The 20,002-nt window shown below is 43.8% G+C and overlaps 1 non-coding gene across 1 annotated transcript; it reads right to left on the bottom strand.

Annotated features, from left to right (window-relative positions):
• Window positions 1-752: 752 nt before the first annotated feature.
• Window positions 753-820, bottom strand: TRNAA-AGC (transfer RNA alanine (anticodon AGC)). The gene has a single exon. It is a non-coding gene; the product is annotated as a tRNA-Ala (tRNA).
• Between the last annotated feature and the right edge of the window lie 19,182 nt (window positions 821-20,002).

Genomic DNA, 20,002 nt, shown 5'->3' with positions numbered 1-20,002 from the left:
GATGTTTAAACTAGCAGTTGTAAGCAGAACAGTGGTAAGCAGAAGACAGGAGCAAATAGCCAGAGCCATGGAATCAGGAATTGCATCTTATCCCTATCCTACTGAAGTGAAGATAAAACTAAAGCCAGTTTTCCTATCCAGTCCTAATCAGCCTCCAGCAGTCCATACAAAAGAATACATGAAGAGGCTGCTGGGAGATTGATCAATAATTCTTCCTACAGCAGCAGGAATGTGCCTCACAGCTAGTTCTATCTCCCCCAACCTGCCTGGCAAGTCTTATATTTTGGCTGCTGTATAGCAGAGTAATACCTAGGCTTAATGTCAGAAGTCCAAATGTGTATATTTTAATGGACTTTTCCATATATAATATAATACTAAGAGAAGAAGAATTTCAGAGAATTGCCAAAATTGTTGTCAATCCCGGGTCTGCCTCCATAAATTTGTGGGAAGAATCAGTAGGAAACTTTCCAGAATTGGCCTCAGGTCCAAAAGTTGAAGACACCTTGCACTCGGTTACTAGATGTCCATATCCAATGTAGGTTGAGGAAGACACTGAACAAAGAGAGAGGGAAATCTCTACAGTGCAGCACAAGAGATCCCCCCTGCAGCCATGCTTTGAAAAGGTGGCCGACATCCAGACTAACAAAGCACGGTGCTATATTAGAAGTGCTGCTGCCAGCGTTGGTTTTGACTAGTACTACCACAACACTGGCAGTTGTGCAATGAGGGAGATTTCAATTACCTCCTCTTCCACCAGATGCCAGGGATTGAACCTGGGACCTTCTGCATGCTAAGCAAATGCTCTACCACTGAGCTACAGCCCTACCTGGCAGGGGAAGTGAGCAAAAGGCGGATGGAGTTATTCTACGCCTTTCCCCGGGTCTTTGCCGGAAGGTGGAATGTGTGTCTTGTTAATAGCTGCCTCCTCAAGGACAAAGTCCATCTACGATCATCTAAAGTCCTTAGCAAAACATTCATGAAGTATCTTCATCCATTAGCCAGTGATAAAGTAACAAAATAACAGCCAGTTGGTTAAGTACCAGAAGTTCTGCTTACATCCAGTAGCAGCAAAATCCTTTGTCAACAGGTCGGAATTGGATAAAATTGCTAAAGCTGAATTGAGCAAATTTTAGTTACAACAACTCACACAAGGCGGAAGTAGCTCTTGAAAAGCATCCAAAGCTATTCAGAGACGGCCTCTAAACAGAGTAACTTGCTGACCCAGATGCCAAACCATGTATTTTAAAGTCCCAATACATTATGCAAAGCGTTACAAAAAGAACCAATAATTAGATCGAGGATTCGAGGATAGGACTGAATATAGGTTCAAGGATAGTTGCCATTTATCAATGACTGAAACACTATTCCAGATATTATACTACCACCAGATAGGAATATATATTTTTGTAAGAAATTTGATTATCAGCAACTGTAAAAGTGAACTGATAATGGTTAATTGTTGGTTAATGGTTAATTCCCCCACTGTCTTGTTTCTCCCATTTTTAGTATTTTAAAATTATATTAACAATAACAATAATAATACAATGGACTGCTGCTGTTTTTGTGTCAAAATTAGATGGTAGTGTACAGAGTGGTTAGAGTTACTAGGTAGTGGTTAGAGTGTTGGATTCCCAGCTTCACAGGGTGTCTCTGAAGTTGTGTAAACTGATGGGGCGAAGGAGTCTTAGAGGGACTTTAGGAATACTCACAGGCTGAATGGATTCAGGAGCTACACTCCGGGAAACAACAACTGAGCCAGCAAACTCTGAATCACAAACTGGAGCCCAAGCAGTTGAGCTGTTCTTAGGAGACTCTAATCCAGACCAGAAGCACACATTTCCTCACTTAGTGCCCTGGTCTTTGGATGCTCAGATGACCAAGGCACTCCTGTAGCCTCCCGACTTTCTGTCTGTTATAGCAGGTGATCCACATAGTGTCACATGACCATTCCCTCCACTTTGACTGCATACAAAATTGGTCCTGTTTGTGCTACCAGGGACCCAGGCAGCCACTTTGACTGCCCAGAAAAGTCTTTGACCCAGACAGGGTCCCCTGGACGTAGGTACAGAGTAGGATGGCTGTTGTCATGGTTGTGTTTCATGGATTCCTGCTTCTGACAAACCCGGCTGCATACATCAGGCCTCAGCAAGGGTGCAGATAGGTCTGCCAAACATCATTTCTGCTGGAGATCTACCAGTGGTGGTTTGTGGTGTTGCCCAATACATGGCCAGGAATCAGGAGATTCGGGTCTGCAAAATCATGCCAGCAGTCTTTTTAAGGGCAACCTTTACGGTTTGTACTGCCCTTTCCACCAACCCATTAGTGGAGGGATGGTAGGGTGCAGAAGTGGTCTATCTGATTCCATTAGCAGAAAGCAACGCACTGAACTCCTCACAGATGGATACTGAAGCAGTATCCAACATGATAGTGTGTGGAAGCCCAGGGGTCTGGAACAACTTACGCAAATTTTCAGTGGTAGCCAATGAAGTACCTGCCCTAACTGGGAGAACTTCCATCCACTTGGAGTGTGCTTCTACTAGCACCAATAGCATAGTCCCCATGAATGGGCCTGCATAATCAATATGGAGTCTCGCCCGGGGTTGACCTAGCCATTCCCAGGGGCATAAAGGGGCATCAGGTGCTGCTGCTCTGAGTTCTTGACAGACTGAGCAGGATTTCACTGTTTATTATTTTATTTTATTTTATTTGTGCACTGCCCCAAACTTACATCTCTGGGCAGTTTACAACAACATAAAACAAATTAAAACAAAAATTAAAGCATTATAACAATTTAAAACCACAATTATAGTTAAAAGCTTGGATGAATAAATATGACTTTAAAGGTTTATTAAAAGCTGTTAGAGTTGAGGAGGCTCTTATTTCAGCAGGGAGCACATTCCAAAGTCTTCCATGGTAGCATCCATTTTGGGCCACCATATGTAGCTTCGAGCTTCAAGCTTTGGCCTTCATGAAGCTCATTCCAGGGGGTGTGTGTTTCACAGAGCTGCTCCAATAAGAAGGCTCGACCTTGAGGAGGTACAACAACCCACGTATCCCACACAATTTCTCCATCTTCAATGCTCAGTTCACTCCTCCTCGTCAAGTAAGTCAACCATTTAAAGCCAGCTGACAAACCTGTGCTAATACTGGATCTTGGCATTTGTTGTGATCTGATAAGGGCAGATTCTAACTGCCGAAGTAAAAGGATCACTTCTTGTCCATCTGCAGGCTGGCCAGGCAATGGTCGGTGGCTCAGCGTGTGAAATAGTCGGTCCTGGCTGGTCCATGAGGGAATATTGATAAGCTGCAAGGATAAGTGCCCAATGCTGGAGTCTAGCAGAGGCCTGGGGGCCCAACAGCCCACTAGATCTCCAGCACAGCAGGAGATTAACTCTTAGGCTACCATAAGTACCAACAAAACCATTGTCTTCAGGTATGTATCTTAAGAAGAAGAAATGTATTTTTCAGGCTGCTGAGGTTGTGCACCTGGCACATACAATTGATGAAGCAGGCTAATAATAATAATAATAATAATAATAATAATAATAATAATAATAATAATAATATATAAATAATATATATAAATAATATATAAAATATTTTATAGAAATAATTTTAATAATAATAATAATAATAATAATAATAATAATAGCTTTATAAAAGCAAAAATTGATAAGACCCAGAAATACAGTCAGTGTCGATTATGCAAGGAAGCAGATGACACGACTGAGCACCTTGTATGTTGTTGTAAGAAAATCGTGCAGACTGATTGGAAGGAAAGACACAACAAAGTTGCTGTGATGATCCACTGGAACTTTTGCAAGAATTACAAATTGTCAGCAAGCAAGAATTGGTGGAATCATCTGATTGAGAAGGTCACAGAAAATGAAGAGGCAAAAATCCTTTGGGATTTTTAAATACAAAATTATAGGCATTTAGCACACAATACACCTGATCTGACAGTCATAAAAAAGAATCGGGTTCTGATAACTGATATTGCGATCCCAGGGGATAGACGAGTCGATGAAAAACAATTGGAGAAAATAACTAAATACAAGGACCTTCAGATTGAAATTGAGCCGCTCTGGAAAAAGAAAACAATAGTGGTGCCAATAGTTGTTGGTGCCCTTGGTGCAGTACCAAAAGAACCTGAACACCATCTCGACACCTTGGGCATTAAAATTACAACACATCAACTACTACTACTACTACTATTATTATTATTATTATTTTTACATTTATATCCCGCTCTTCCTCCAAGGAGCCCAGAGCGGTGTACGACATACTTGAGTTTCTCTTTCACAACAACCCTGTGAAGTAGGTTAGGCTGAGAGAGAAGTGACTGGCCCATAGTCACCCAGCTAGTTTCATGGCTGAATGGGGATTTGAACTCGGGTCTCCCCGGTCCTAGTCCAGCACTCTAACCACTACACCACACTGGCTTTCAGGCCACGCTACTCGGGACAGCATAAATACTAAAACGCTATCTTTAATTTTTCTTTAGTTATCCTAGACCCTTGGAAAGTGCTCTATAATTAAAGTACCAAATCAAGTCAATAACATCCAGTAGACTGAGTATAAATATAATAATAATAATAATAACAACAACAACAACAACAACAGCAATAACAACAACATGTGTACCATTTTTCAGCAAAGAGTTCTCAAAGCAGTTTGTACAGCATAAAGTATGAGAAGATTATTCCTTTTCCCAAAAAGGCTCACAGTCTAGTACAGGAAAAGGAAAATACCTTTGTGGAGGCACCTTCAAAGTCAGTTTCTGAGCTGAAATCCTTTGTAGGCTTTCAGACTTATTTGTTTTTTGGTTTGTCATATTTATATACCGCTTCATATGTGTATCTCTAGGCGGGGTTGTACACAACCCAAAACAACAAATATAAAACAGAGTACAAACTAAACAATCTTACAGAATAAAAAAGTTTTTAAAAATTCATGGGATAAAAACAAACAGTTTAAAATTAATTTCAGTTAAAAGTCTGAGAGGACAGGTGTGCCTTTAGGGTCTTCCTAAAAGCAAACAGAGATGGAGAATTGGAGATGCATTTATTTTGACAGGGAGCATATTCCAAAGCTTTGGGGCAGCCACAGAGAAGGCCTGGTCCTGAGTCGCCACCAAATGAACCGGTGACAACCATAACCGTAACCAGATCTCTCCAGATGATCTCAATAGATGACAGGGTTCATGGCAAACAAGGTGCTCTCTTAAGTATGAATTATGGGAAATTCTTACTCAGTTTGGCATCAGCTCCATTACAGAAGTTTTTGCAGAAAGTAGTAAACTTCCAGTGCAGCCAAGGACAGAGAACACTGTTTGTAGAAGCAAGGGAATGGCTGAAATCATCCACCTTGCTTATTCATTATGACAGCTGGAAAGAGCTTATTTTGTCTTGTGATGCCTCTCCATGTGGAGAAGAGTTGTGTTAGTCCACTGAATGATTGATGGATCAGAGCAGCCCACCAGTCATGAGGTAAAATCACATCATGTAGTTTTGTGAGTTTGTTGAGAATTTCCTGTAGATAAGAGCGCCCTCGCCTCCCCTGACAATTCCCAGAGTTCTGTGAGAAGGAACAGCTACTAAAAACTGGTTAACATTGCAGTAATATTCACTCTTTTCTGAGAGTGAGCTGCACTGAACTCTGTGAGTAAATATGGATAGGATCAGGTAAATATGGATAGGATCATGTCATGCTTGTCATGCAAATATAAATAAATAAATAAATATCAATTAATTAATTAATACTAATAAATAATAATAACAAATAAATATGCCATATGTGCTTTTAGGCAGATAAACCAACTTTAACATCAGTAATCAGAAACAGCAACAACTATTAGTACTACTGCTATGAATATTTATATACAGCTTTTCAGCAAGGATTCTCAGAATGGTTTGCATTGATACAAATCAATCAATCAGTCAGTCAGTCAGTCAATTAATCATTAGGATGGTTCCCTGTCCCCAAAGTGTTCACAGTCTAATAAAAGAAGCATAAGGTAAACATCAGCAGCAGCCCCTGGAGGGATGCTGTTCTGCGTTGGATAGGAACAGTTGCTCTCCCTTTGCTAAATATAAGAGAATCAACACTTTCAAACATGCCTCTTTGCTCAGTTAGCTGGTCCATTCATCCTGGAATAGATTGTTCTTTAAACTGTAGTTGGAGCTGAACCGCAGCCAGCCCTATGTGAGGAAATCCTAAATGATGAAGCACCATATTTCCAGTTATCTGTCTCAGTTTTATTTACCAAACAAATCGAGAATGCAACCTCCCTAAATTATGTAGTTGGCTGCAAAGTAATTATTTGTACCTAAAGCTTAAGTAGTCTCTTTAATCTGGTCTCTGTTACTTACATATTAAATCTAACCTTTCAATAGGGTTTGATCAAAACACTTTTCCCGCTCCCTTTCTCTTTCATCCTCTCCCCCTGCCCCAGTCTCATCTATCTTGAGTTAATTGGTAACTATGATTTCCTGTTGTACTCTATGTGATAATTTAATGCCATTTGCTGTCAGGATATGAAAATTAGGTGCGATGCCCAAGTTCCTAATTAAAAAAACAATGCAAAGCAGAAACAGAAGCACCATTCTGAAAAGAAGAATGGAAATCTAACACAGATTTCAAAATGAGTAACAGAAGGTTTCCTGTTGTTTAATAAGCTTCATCCTTTGTAATCCTTATTTCAATATGGATGAGTGTGTTCCTCTTTCAGGAATCATATTCGCACATAACAGCAAACTGGAGTTGAATGGGGCAAAGGTTGGAAATCGTGTACGTCCAAATGTATGAAACCATGGTTTTGCAGCAAAAGCGGCCTGTGGTTTCCCTTGCCAAACTCCAATTTGAACCTTCAGTTTTTAGTTTCACAAGGTACTCGTGAATCTCTCCTTTCTTTTCAAAGCAATACTATTTTCAAGCCCAGCACATGACTTTTTCAATCAGTGTGTTTTTCTCACATTGGAGTGCCCCTGACCTTGTGCGGTGAGCCACCGGAACAAAAGACTTATTCGCAAAGAAATTTGGATTATTCAGATGGCTCTATTCATCTCACAAATAGCAGGATGTGACCTTACTGTGTGCACTTTAAAAATATGATTTAGAGTGATCAATGACTGTATAGGTGGTTGAATGAAAACTCATTTTAAAACCTTTAGATCATGCTCTGAATCCTTACAAAGAGAGATTGCCCATGATCTCTACAAGATGAACAAATGCATTAGGAAGCGAAGGCCAACCAAATTCTGGAATCAATTTAAATTAATTTGGGCCAGCAGGACTTGATGAATCACACCCCAGGGTGCAGAAGCAGTTAGCTGAGGAAATCTTGGCACAGTTGCAGTTTAGCTGAAAATCGATGGAAGTAAGGAGAGGTTTTAGATGAGGACTTCAAAAACAGTGATCGGTGTTCGCTTTTGATGAGTGAAAGATATACTTGGAGAAGATGGGCCAGCTAATTTTGCATCATTATGTGAGAAATAGTTAGAATGGCTGATTTACAATCACCTAAATAAAGCCCATGGCAGTTAAAATAGCTACCACAGGCTTACTTCATAAAATGTTGTCTGTCGTTCCACAGCCAAGTCTACATACACAGGTGAATAAGGTGAGTTAATGGATTGTACCTCTTCAGACGTTCACACAGTGGGATATTCAAAAATGTGTTCTCCACCTGCAGTCTGAAGTAGTGTAGCCCATACTACTTAGGAACATAGGAAGCTGCCGTATACTGAGTCAGACCATTTGTCTATTTGGCTCAGTATTGTCTTCACAGACTGGCAGCGGCTTCTCCAAGGTTGCAGGCAGGAATCTCTCTCAGCCCTATCTTGGAGAACATACTGTATGCTTTGGTAGTTTGTTGGTTCAATAAAAAAATCTTGTCCTATTTTTTTAAAAAAACAAATCTTGTCCTATCTTGGAGAAGCCAGAGAGGGAACTTGGAACCTTTTGCTCTTCTCAGAGCAGCTCCATCCCCTAAGGGGAATATCTTACAGTGCTCACACATCAAGTCTCCCATTCATATGCAACCAGGGCAGACCCTGCTTAGCTAAGGGGACAAGTCATGCTTGCTACAAGACCAGCTCTCCCACTACCACCTCATCACTCTGCCACATTACACCAGGCCACAAATGAAATAAGTGACTACAGCCTTATTCACACACAGACAGATAGGAACCTACATAGCTGCCATATACTGAGTCAGACCATTGGTCTATCTAGCTCAGTAGTCTTCACAGGTTGGCAGAGGCTTCTTCAAGGTTGCAGGCAGGAATCTCTCTCCTCCCTATCTTGGAGAAGCCAGGGAGGGAACTTGGAACTTTCTGCTCTTCCCAGTGTGGCTCCATCCCCTGAGGGGAATATCTTGTAGTGTTCACACATCTAGTCTCCCATTCATATGCAACCAGGGCAGACCCTGCTTAGCTATGGGGACAAGTCATGCTTGCTACCACAAGACCAGCTCTCTTCTCCAATGAACATTCATACGCATGTTCAGTTATTCGCACTTTGGGCTGGTTTAGACAATGTTTTTTACCCTGGAACCAGCTCATATGATTTAGAAGGGAGATATGCTAGGAGTGCACCCGTCCTGACTTTTCCCTGGACATCCTGCAATCTTCCCAGTGTGTTCCTTTATTATGTATACAGGCAAACCTCGCCATACGCGGCTCCGACGTCTGGGTTCAGGCAATTGAAACCCAACCTCATTATATGCTGGGGGTAAAAGGTTTTAAAAGAGTTAATTATTGGGTATCCACAGTTTTGAGGTGCCTGAAAATGACCTTCCTTTAAAATAACAACATTATTATTTCTTGTTTACACAGTCAGACAGGTGTTATTGACTGGTTTGTTTTATCCAGACAGCGAGTCCTTCCCAAGGACCTGGGATGGCTGAATTTTATCATCAATACTGTTGGTTATTATAGATATCGTCGCAAAATATAGGCTGTTCCCAGTAAAGTTGCTTTTTGTAATTGGCTGATGCTGATTTCGGTGGCCCCTATGGTGTTGAGGTGCTCTTCAAGGTCTTTTGGAACTGCACCCAGGGCGCCAATTACCACTGGGATTATTTGGGTCTTTTTCTGCCACAGCCTTTCAATTTCAATTTGTAGATCTTTGTATTTGGTGATTTTTTCTATTTCTTTTTCTTCTATTCTGCTATCCCCTGGTATTGCTATGTCGATTATTTTTACTTGTTTTTCTTTCTTCTCGGCTGCAGTTATATCTGGTGTATTGTGTGGCAGATGTTTGTCTGTTTGTAGTCAGAAGTCCCATAATATTTTTACATCTTCATTTTCTTCAACTTTTCCAATTTTATGGTCCCACCAATCTTTGGCTACAGGTAGCTTGTATTTTTTGCAGATGTTCCAGTGTATCATCCCTGCTACCTTGTCATGCCTTTGTTTGTAGTCAGTCTGTGCGATCTTTTTACAACAGCTGATTAGGTGATCCACGGTTTCATCTGCTTCTTTACAAAGGCGGCACTTGCTGTTTGTTGTGGATTTTTCTACTTTTGCTCTTATTGCATTTGTTCTTAGTGCCTGTTCTTGCACAGCCAGTATTAAACCCTCTGTTTCTTTCTTCAAGCAACCATTCTTAAGCCATTGCCAGGTCTTGGTGGTGTCTGATTTTCCACTTATATTGTGCAAATATTGACCATGCAGGGGCTTATTTTTCCATTTTTCTGCTTGGTTTTCGACTTGTTCTTTTTTGTAGGCCTGCTTTGTTTCATTGGTGTTGAATAGTTTTGCGTTATTGACCATTTTAAGTGCACCCTCGCTCTGGGCCACCCCAGCACCCCCCGAGTGGAGTTATGGGGCTGCTGAAGCCTCCATTCTTCCCTATGGAGAAAAACCTTAAAGCCACTTGTGGGGTCCTGGGGTGGCCCAGAGTGAGTGGTGGTCTAGTGCAAAGAGGGTGCCAACCACCCCCATGGGTTGCTAAACCATGGGGTACTGGGTTTTGTTGTTTCTGAAGTGTTCTGAGTGTAGATTCTTTGGTAGCATATAAGATTTTCAATGACAAACTATGAATCCACTCTCATTGCTAACCTTAAAGACACATAAACTTCAAAAATCACTTAAAAATCAGCCCTTTGCCCAATTCCTTTCAAATAATTCTGATAGCTTCCTGGCCCCCCTTGGGCACTACTATCCACCACACTCTGCTCTAGGCCACCCCTTTGCCCCCGACGTGAAGCTATACATTTGCTGACACCTCCATGCTTCTTTATGGAGAAAAACCTTAAAGACGCGTAAACTTCAAAAATCATTTAAAAATCAGCTCTTTGCCCAATTCCTTTCAAATAATTCTGATAGCTTCCTTGCCCACCCTAGGAACTACCACCCACCACACTCCGCTCTACGATACCCCTTTCCCCCCAACGTGAAGCTATACATTTGCTGCAATCCTAATTATTCCCTATGAGGAATTCAAAAATACTTTAACAATTCACCAATAATCAGAGGAGTGTCCAATTGCCTTTGGGTTTTTGTGGGTGGTGTCTGTCTACCACCCACCCCGCTTTTATGCCCCTAGGTGCTCCACAATAGGGGATATGGACTGGTTCGGGTCCCATTATATTCTATGAGAAAAATAATTAAAAATATTTCAAATATTCATTAAAAATTGTAGGACTGTCCGATTGCTTCAGGTTTGGGGTGGTTGTTGGCACCCATGGGTGCTCCACAATAAGGTATAATGGCCTAGTTTGAGTCCCATTATACCCTATGATAAAAAATTAAAATAATTTTCAAAAATTCATTTAAAAAAATCGTACGAGTGTCCAATTGCTTTGGGGTTTTGGTGGCAGGTACCCCTGGGTGCCAGCTACCATCATACCAATTTTTGGATGTCTGAACTGGTTAGAACCAGATAGAACCAGTTTGAATCGAACCACCCCCTGGTTCGGTTTGAATTCGAACCTGCAGCTCGAACCTGATGGCTGGTTCGGTTCAAATTCAAACCTTCGAACCACCCTGGTCCGAATTCGAACTGGTTCAAATTTGGACTGGTTTGCACATCCTTAGTTACTGTTGCCATGGCCTGGAAAGGCCATAACTGGCAAACCAGCCAAAGCCGGGCAAAGGCACCCCTGGCCATGGCCTCCACCTGCTGCTCAATTAGGAGCTGTGAGTCCCGGAGGACCCCCAGGTCACAAACCATCTCTCTCAAGGGAAGCACAACCATATCAAGAGATAAACTCACACACGGCAATTGGCCAGATCGCAAACTGAACAAGAGCAACTCGTCTTGGAGGGATTGAGCTTGAGCTTGTTTTGGCCCATCCAGGTCCTGACAGCCTCTAGGCACTGTGCCAGCACATGGACGGCATCACCTGTTTGGCCAGGGGTAAAGATATAAAGCTGAGTATCATCAGCATATTGATGAAAACTTATCCCAAACCGATGGATGACCAAGCCCAGCAGCTTCATGTAGATGTTAAAGAGAATGGGAGCAAGGACCGAGCTCTGTGGAATCCCATAAGAATGGGGCCAGGGCACAGAACACTCACCCCCAATTGACACCAACTGGAATAGGTGACATAATGCCCTGTTATCTGTGGTTTTGTTACCCATGGAAATAGGTGGGAATGGAACCCCCGCAGATAATGGGGTCCACCTGTTTGTGGGGGTGAGGGAGGGGTGAATAAAAGACCCACAACTCAATAAAGGAATGTGCTGGGAGGATGTCAGGATATCTGAGGAAAATACTGGGACAGGCACACTCCTGGAGCATCCTTTTTAATTGCATGGACCAGTTTTTGGTGAAAAGTATAATCAGATTTGCTCATTTTGAAATCTTTTCACCAGGTGTGGAGCCACCATTGGGCCAATGGGTTCAAAGAACCCGGGCCGCTAATGAAAAAGGCCACTGAAGCCCCATGGCTCGGGCTCCAGAAGAGCCCAGAGAGAACTCTCCACTCCCACACCTGGGCTGACGAGAGCCCAGGTGAACTCTCTGCTAGTAATTTCCGGCAGCGCCAACTGCCTGATAGGATGCTTTTCCCTTTCTCTCTCTCTCTGGAGGGAGAGCAAGGGGAAAACATCCTATCAGGCAGCCCAGGCCACGCCCCCTTTGCACGTGACGTCACACGCAAAGGGCCGTGGTCTGGGCTGCTGAGAGCTTGAGTGAGCTCTCAGTTTGTCATTTCGGGCAGCGTTAGCTGCCCGATAGGACATTTTCTCCAGAGAGGGAGAGAAAGGGGAAAACGTTCTATCGGGCAGCTGGCACTGCCTGAAACAAGTGCAGGAGAGTTCGCCCAGAGTCTCGGCGGCCTGGGCTTGGGAGGGGGTAGTTCGCTTCACTCTGGGCTCCTCTGGAGCCTGAGCCACACCCCCGTGTGTGTGACATCACACATATGGCCATATGTAGAGGGGGTCGCCGAGCAGGGCTGGACCCAGGCCGCCGTTTGGCTGGCTCCGTGCCTGCTTTTCACACTGGAAACGGCACAAAATCAGGATAGTGTTGTGCACCAGGAGCCTTCTTTTTTAAAAAAAGAAGAAGAAAGAAAGCTGTTCATGCAAGGAATCCCTATAATGTCACAGAGCTGAAACAGTTTTGTATGGAAAAGTGGGCCAAGATTCCTCCAAGCCTATGTGAGAGACTGATCACCAGTTACTGTACAGGGAATGTTTAGTTGCAGTTATTGCTGCTCAAGAGGTGCCACCAGTTACTGAAAGAATACTTTTTCATGCAAGCATTTTACTGTTGAATCTTTCTGTTGGGCGAATATTCATAATAGTCTGGAGAGGTTTGTCTGCGGTTGCCGCCAACTCGTCTGGCTTCTATTCGGGGATGGGCATTCTCCATTGCTACCCCTGGACTTTGAAATGCACACCCTTTTGAGATAAGAGCCTCCCCATCTCTGGCAACTTTTAAAAAGGCACTGAAGAAACATTTATTCACCCAGGCTTTTAATTAGATTCATAGTTTTAACATTTTTAATACTGGGTTTTAAATGTTTAGATGTTTTAAATGATTTTAATTGTAAACCACCCAGAGACGTAAGTTTTGGGCATATAGAAATATTCTAAAACGAACAAACAAACACCCTTTTTGCCTGAGTTGTTTTTGAGTGGGGTTGCCTTTTGCTCTCATCAGGGTTTACCTTAGGATTTAATCATGTTTTGAATTAGAATTGTGCTAACATACAGACCATCCTATGGGGTTCACAAACCTTTTCTCAACACTGTATACCTTCTCTAGTATTAATTAACATGACCGGCAGCAGCTTTCTAAAATCCTTTTAAATGAAATGAAAAGGATTGAATCTGGTACTAAGGATGTGCTCAAACTGTGATTCGAGCCCTGGTTGGAATCAGGGAGTGGGAGCTTTAAGAAAGAGGGCAACAAGTCCTTACCTCTTCTCTGCTGCCCCATACAGCTTCCTGAACTATGCAGCTTCCTGCGGTGGTGGCACTTGGCCCAAGTACCCCTGTGTGGCACCAGCATACACCTGGTATACACACATGCACGGGTGCCATGTGCATGGTCAGCAACACCATGCTGACAAATGGAGCCTATGCATGCATAGACACCATGTGCATGCTGGCACCACGTGGGGACTTGGACCAAGCACCACCCCAGCAGGAAGCTGCATGGGGCACAGAGAGCAGGTAAAGACCTGCTCCCCACTTTCTTAATGCTCCCGCTCCCTGATCCCATCCAGGGCTTGAACCACTGCTCAAACCACGGTTTGAGCATATCCCTACCTGGGACCCTTTAGATGTAAAAAAATGTACTCTAATGCTGAATTTCTGCCCCTTTGGACCAAAGGGTTCTATTTGGCTACTGCCATTGGTACTGGTAACAGAACTAACTACTTTATTAATGTGCATGGAGCTCTGAAATTCTGAAAAAGGTGATAATTTAGAATTTTCTGGAAGATAAAAGCCCTGTTCACATGTCATGTTCAACACTTATACAACCCGTGTACAGTGTTCACAGGTACAGACCTATATGCAGATACACTTATATACACGTCATGCTAAACACAGGTATAGCAGTACACTTCCTATTTGTAGCCTGTATTTCAGGGGGCCTGTACCCAGGTATACAGGTACAGTCATTCACACAAAAACATGTACAGTACCTATATACAGACATCTGAACTCAGGTACAACATAATGAGGCTATTGTCACAACTGCAGGAAAGCAGGTTAAAGGAGCTAGCTCACTTTCCTGCAGTCGTGGGAACTGCTGGGAGCCATGCGGCTCCCGGCAATTAGCCCACTAAATTCCCCCCCCACTTAAATGAGGTTAGTGGAGTGAGTGCTCTGCTAACCCCATTTTGGCGATCATGAGTTGCCATGGCGCAGCTCCGCGCCGTGGCAACTCACAAGGATACCTCCAACCGGGAGGCTCCAGAATGCGCCATGCACTCACGCAGGGTGTTCTCGGACTCTGGGGGCTAGGCAGTCCCCAATCCCGGCTGCCCTTACCGGCTACATGTGGGCAGCCCATCCGGGTGCCCAGGGCGAGCTCCCTGCTCATCTGTGGGGAGAGTGGACTAAGCCCGCTCTCCCTGCAGAGCCCGGTTAAGCTCTCCACACTGCTTGTGTGGAGAGCCTCAATGTCTGAACGGGGCTATGTAAGCTGAGGTATCTGTTTTGGAGATAAGAGAAATACACATTTTGAAATGAAGGTTCCAAAGGTTTTTTGCGGGGGGGCACACTCAACATTTAAGAGAACGTCTTCTTTGCTATGAACCACACCGCCCATTGAGATCATCGGGAGAGGTTCGTCTGCAGTTGCCACCGGCTCGTCTGGTGGCTACTCGGGGACTGGCCTTCTCCGTTGCTGCCCTGAGGCTTTGGAACACACATCCTGCTGAAATAAGAGCCTCCCCATCTCTTACAGCTTTTAAAAGGGCAGTCAAGACACATTTGTTCACCCAGGCTTTTAATGAGAGACTGTTTTAATTGTGTTTTAATAGTTTTTACTTTTTAATTTTAATTGTTGAAATGCTTTAATCTTTTATTGGCTGTTTTTATTGTTTTGTAAACCCCCAAGAGAACTTGTGTTTTGGGAAAGGTATTAAACAAACAAACAAACAAACAAACAAACAAACAAACAAATAAATGTAACTCTTGTAACTTTCTTGTAACTCTTGTAACTTTCTCTCCTGGTATGCAGCTGTGGCTGACACACTCGGGGAGGGGAGTGGTATCCCCATAATGCACCACACACTTGTGCGGTGCATTATAGGATCTCGGGGGGGGGGGACACACACGCTGGGATGCCCCAGCACAGCGGCCCTCACAGCTGCTGGGAGCAGCCACTGGTCGTCTGGGCAGGTGATCCACCAGCCCAGGGAAGGGGAGAAGATCGTCTGTGGGGTAGGTAGGATTACCTTCCCCACAGCCTGCCTGGAGCCCTTCTCACTGCTCATGGGAAGGGGCTTGCTCTTTCACATAACAAGTGTACTTTCTTAAACATGCCAAATGCTAGGATGGTACTAGATGTTACAATGGAAACACATGGTTCCCAAACTCATGTTTAACTTGCAGTGCTAACAAAGGGGCAGGGCAATTGCAGCAGTAACTTGATGGGTGGGAGGATGTTCTCTGTCTATTGATGCCAACGCCCCCTACAAATGTCCTCAAGCAGAGTGGGGATGGGGCTGTAGCTCAGTAGAAGAGCATCTGCTTTATATGCAAACAGTCAATCCCTGGTCTCTCCAAGAAGGGCTGGGAAAGAGTCTGTTGTATTCTATCTAGCAGTCCTTTATGTTTTGTTGATTAGAAGTTTGTCCCAGTGGAGATCCTGTAGAGAGTGGGTGGGTGGTGCGGGTGGAGTCAGAAAGAAAAGGGAGGGAGAGGAGAAGGAGAAATTTTATGAATAAAGCTTATTAAACAAACATAAAGTTGCTTTGTATTTACCAGGCAAGCAGCTATAAATAGACTCCTGCCCAAAACCTTGGAGAGCTGCTGCAGTCAGTGTAGATGAGGGAATGATGCGAGTTGTAGTTCAGCAACATCTGGGGTCCCAAAGGTTGCGAACCCCTGGTGTAGATAATACTAAGCCAGGTGTACCAGTGGTCTGACTCGGTATACAAGAGCTTTCTATATTCCTATAATTGATTCCACCCCCCACCCCCAACTGGGCTCTGAAATGAATCCGATCAGAAGACAGTCTGAGGGAGCATTAGCAAGGAGAACTGGCACCCCACCATCTGCTTCTCCCCTGCTTCTCCCCAACCCCTTATTCCCATCATCTGCACTAAAGTGAGTTTTAGAACATACATTTCAGGGAATATTCATGTAGTGATCAGACTCCCATAAAGAGTTAACCCCGTCTTGACTTACAGGCTGGTAAACTCCAGGGTTCAGCGAATCAGCACACCAGGTAGGTGCAGGCACGGCTCGTGAACGCACCTGCGGGGGGGGGGAGGTGGCGGGCAGCTTCTTTAAGGTAAACGGAGCCGGTGCTCTGTGCCGCCCAGCAGCCCCCGCAGTGGAGCATCGCCTCTGCCACTCACCTGGCCACTGGCGGGGGCTCACCTCCGCGGGAGCCAGGTGAGTGGCGGAGGTGATTCCCCGCTGCGGGGGCTGCTGGGTGGTATGGAGCACCGGCTCTGTTTACCTTAAAGAAGCTGCCCGCTGCCCCCCCTCCACAGGCACGTTCACGAGCCTGGGTAGGTGGGTAGGTGGGACCTTTCCTGGGTAGGTGGGACCTAGAAAGCTGTTGCCAGGAAGAAGAGAGGTCTTTGTTAGAGGAAGAAGATAGGCAGGAGGTGCACAGGAGGACATGTGGCCATGGTAATTGGCTGCAGATGAATGACTCTGCAGATCCTTGAAAGATAGGAGGGCAGAAAGCTTGAATTCTCATCTGGAGTTTGGTGAGTTAAAGGAAAGGAAGCCTGGGCTATGGCTTCGGGAAGATTAATTTAGGGGAAAGGATGTTTAGTCAGACTTTACATTAGAAACTTATATTTCTTTGGTGTGTCCTTTTGCATATTCCTGATACTGTTCTATTATTGTTTACCTGTAACGTAATTAAGATAAGAAATACTAGCTTACTCCCATCCTACATAGGATGTTGCAAAAGAATCTATAAACATTTAAATGTGCATTAAGACAACCTATTTTTGTAACCTACTAAGTATTTTTAATTGTATTTAAAAGCTGAGAAAGCCTCAGACAGAAGCAGTCTGTAATAATTGAACAAAACTTTTTTTTAGTTCTTTCCTTTTTACAAGCCTCTCCGAGTTGGTTTTTAACTCAGGAAAAGTGGGGGCGAAGGGGGATTCCTCTGGTGCAATCGCATCCTCAAACAGTCAGAACCTATCAGTTTTCTCACCACGGGCAGGCTTGCACGTGGAAGATTTTTGTACTTGCCCAAGAGCAAAAGAGAGTTTCCTCTGGGATTCCACCTCAAGCCCAGGAAGGTTCAAGCTTTGTCGATAATAGGGGTGGTGGCGGCAGCATTTTAAACCTACTGGAAATATAGAATAGTTTTAGGAGAAGCCTAACCAAGCAGCTCAAGCAGGGTTGATTCAGCATTTCTTTCCCTCATATGAGCTTGCTCTGAGACAAAGGCTTTAATCCACCACAATTCATTTCAGCTCTTGCTCTCTAAGATCAATCAGAGTGCCTCCCCCAGACTATATTGTTTGTGCACCAAATCTGCACATGGAGAAGCATATATTGTGACTGTCCTATAATTGTGGGTTTCCTTCTCTGGAAGTTCACTATAAAACGGAGGGTCTTTAAGGAGCACTTCTATTAAGATCTTGTTTGGGCTTCTTTTCCTTTCAACAGCAAGGCTTAAATTGGTCACCGTATTTCAAAAGGGACATTGTACGACTGGAGAAGGTGCAGAATTGGACAATCAAGATGATCAGGGGCAGAGAGCACCTTCCTTGTGAGGCAAGGATACAACATCTGGGGCTTTTCAGTTTAGAAAAGAGACAAATAAAGGGAGACATATAGAGGCCTATACAATTATGTATGGTGTGGAGAAAGTAGATAGAGAGAAATTTTCCTCAACACTAGAACTATGGGTCATCCCATGAAACTGACTGCCAAGAAATTTGGGACTGACAAAAGAAATCACTTTTTCACACAGCACTTAATTAGTCTATGGAATTCTCTGCTACGGGATGTGATGATGGCCACCAGCTTAGATGGCGTTATAGACAAATTTGTGGAGGACAGGTCTATCAGTGGCTATTAGTTTGGTGGCTGTAGGTTCCAGACTCAGAGGCAGGATGCCTCTGAATACCAGTTGCAGGGGCGCAGCAGCAGAGAGAAGGCATGCCCTCAGCTCTTGCCTGTGGACTTCCTGGAGGCATCTGATGGACCGCTGTAAAGGATGCTGGACTAGATAGGCCTTGGGCCTGATCCAGAAGGGCAGTTATTATGTTATGTTCTTACAGTGGTTACGCGGGTTTTAGGTTAGCCAGGCCACAATGTTAATGTTGCTGAAATAATCTGAATTTTGGGATTCAGTATGGTGTAACCTGTTGTGTTTTGCAGAGTAAGAAATCCCAACAAATGAAATATTTTATTTTAGAAATAAAACAATTTCATTTTCATTTTATTTTAGAAATAAAACAATTAAAAATATCTCACTATGCAACATAACATTATGTCCTCGTGGCCTTTACATCTTGCCTGCTTTTATAGTTTTTCTTACAATTTTGTTAGCTTCCAATTTCTTTCTTATCTACCACTTGTATAAATGAGGGTTAACATCATGAGATGGCTTTAGAGAGGACAAATTCTTCAAGCAAACCTCTTCAGGGATCACCAGGTGGTGCTGTTTGCAATGGATGGATATGTTTGCATTCTGGGATTTGTACTGTAAAAATTAGTTAAACTAGAGACAGGCAGGGTTATCAATGGGTTGCAGTAGTAGCTGTGCCTTTAACAGCAGCTTGATATGCTGATTATCAGGTTTTAAAGTTTATCTCCATCCTGTGAAAAGCTCCACCTTCTGGTTTCTGCCAGTCAAATTATAGATAAAGGTCATAACTTAGTGCCAATTTTTATTCAGTTGGCAAACTTAGAATAAAAAACTTCCCCCCAGTGAGTTGAGCTTGTGAGAGGGATTGCTGCTTGCAATGTGTGCGTTCATGCCATGGTCACATCTGCAAACCCAATTTGACACATGAGTCATGTGTCAAAGAAACATGCGTATCCAATGGAAAATGAAGACTCTCTCAAACCATTTCTAGCTCCCTTATTGTTGGCCTGCAGCCAGGGGAACAATTGCATTGTTTCAGTTCACAACACTTATAATTAAGGTTCTAGTTCAATGTTCTTCATTGCAAGGCTGGGAGCCAGTGATGGCTCCCATCAACCCTAAATGTGGCTCCCTGACTATTTTTTTTTTTTTAGGTCTGTGAAAAGCTCTAGTTGAGGACTCTTCACAGCTCCACCGGCATCATGCAGAGACAACAGTAGTGACTGTTCCCACCACACAGAGCTGTGCATTGTCCAGTGCCAGGGGAACTCCTTTAAGAGAAACAGAGCCCAAGCACCATCTTGGAAGGCCCGCACTTCCAAGTATAATGACTGGTATAATGACATAAGTGGGAGAGGGTGGACTCTTGGCAACTGTGGAGAGCCAGTCTTCCAGTAGCAAGCATAAGTGGTTTCCTCTGCTAAGCAGGGTTCACATTGGTTTGCATTTGGATGGGCAATGTCATATGAGCACTGTCTGCTGTAAGATATTCCCCTGAGAGGATGGGGCCATAACATTTGCTTGCATGCAGAAGCCCCTTGGCATCCGTCCCTGGCATCTCCAGGTAGGGCTGGGGAAGACTCCTGCCTGAAACCCTGGAGAGCTGCCACTGCCCGTCAGTGTAGATGATACTGAGCTGGATGGCAATGGTCTGACTTGGTTGAAGGCATGTAACTGCTCCATGTGTGCATTCAGAGATGGCACTGGGGCTTGACAAGACTCTGCTTCCCTTAAAGAGGCCCCCAAAGTGCAGCACTGCATGGAGGTCAGCAATCGATCGTTGCTACACTGAAGGCTC

This window comes from Hemicordylus capensis, chromosome 1 (assembly GCF_027244095.1).
Source record: "Hemicordylus capensis ecotype Gifberg chromosome 1, rHemCap1.1.pri, whole genome shotgun sequence".
NCBI lineage: Eukaryota > Metazoa > Chordata > Lepidosauria > Squamata > Cordylidae > Hemicordylus > Hemicordylus capensis.
This window is presented reverse-complemented; position numbering and strand designations above follow the sequence as displayed.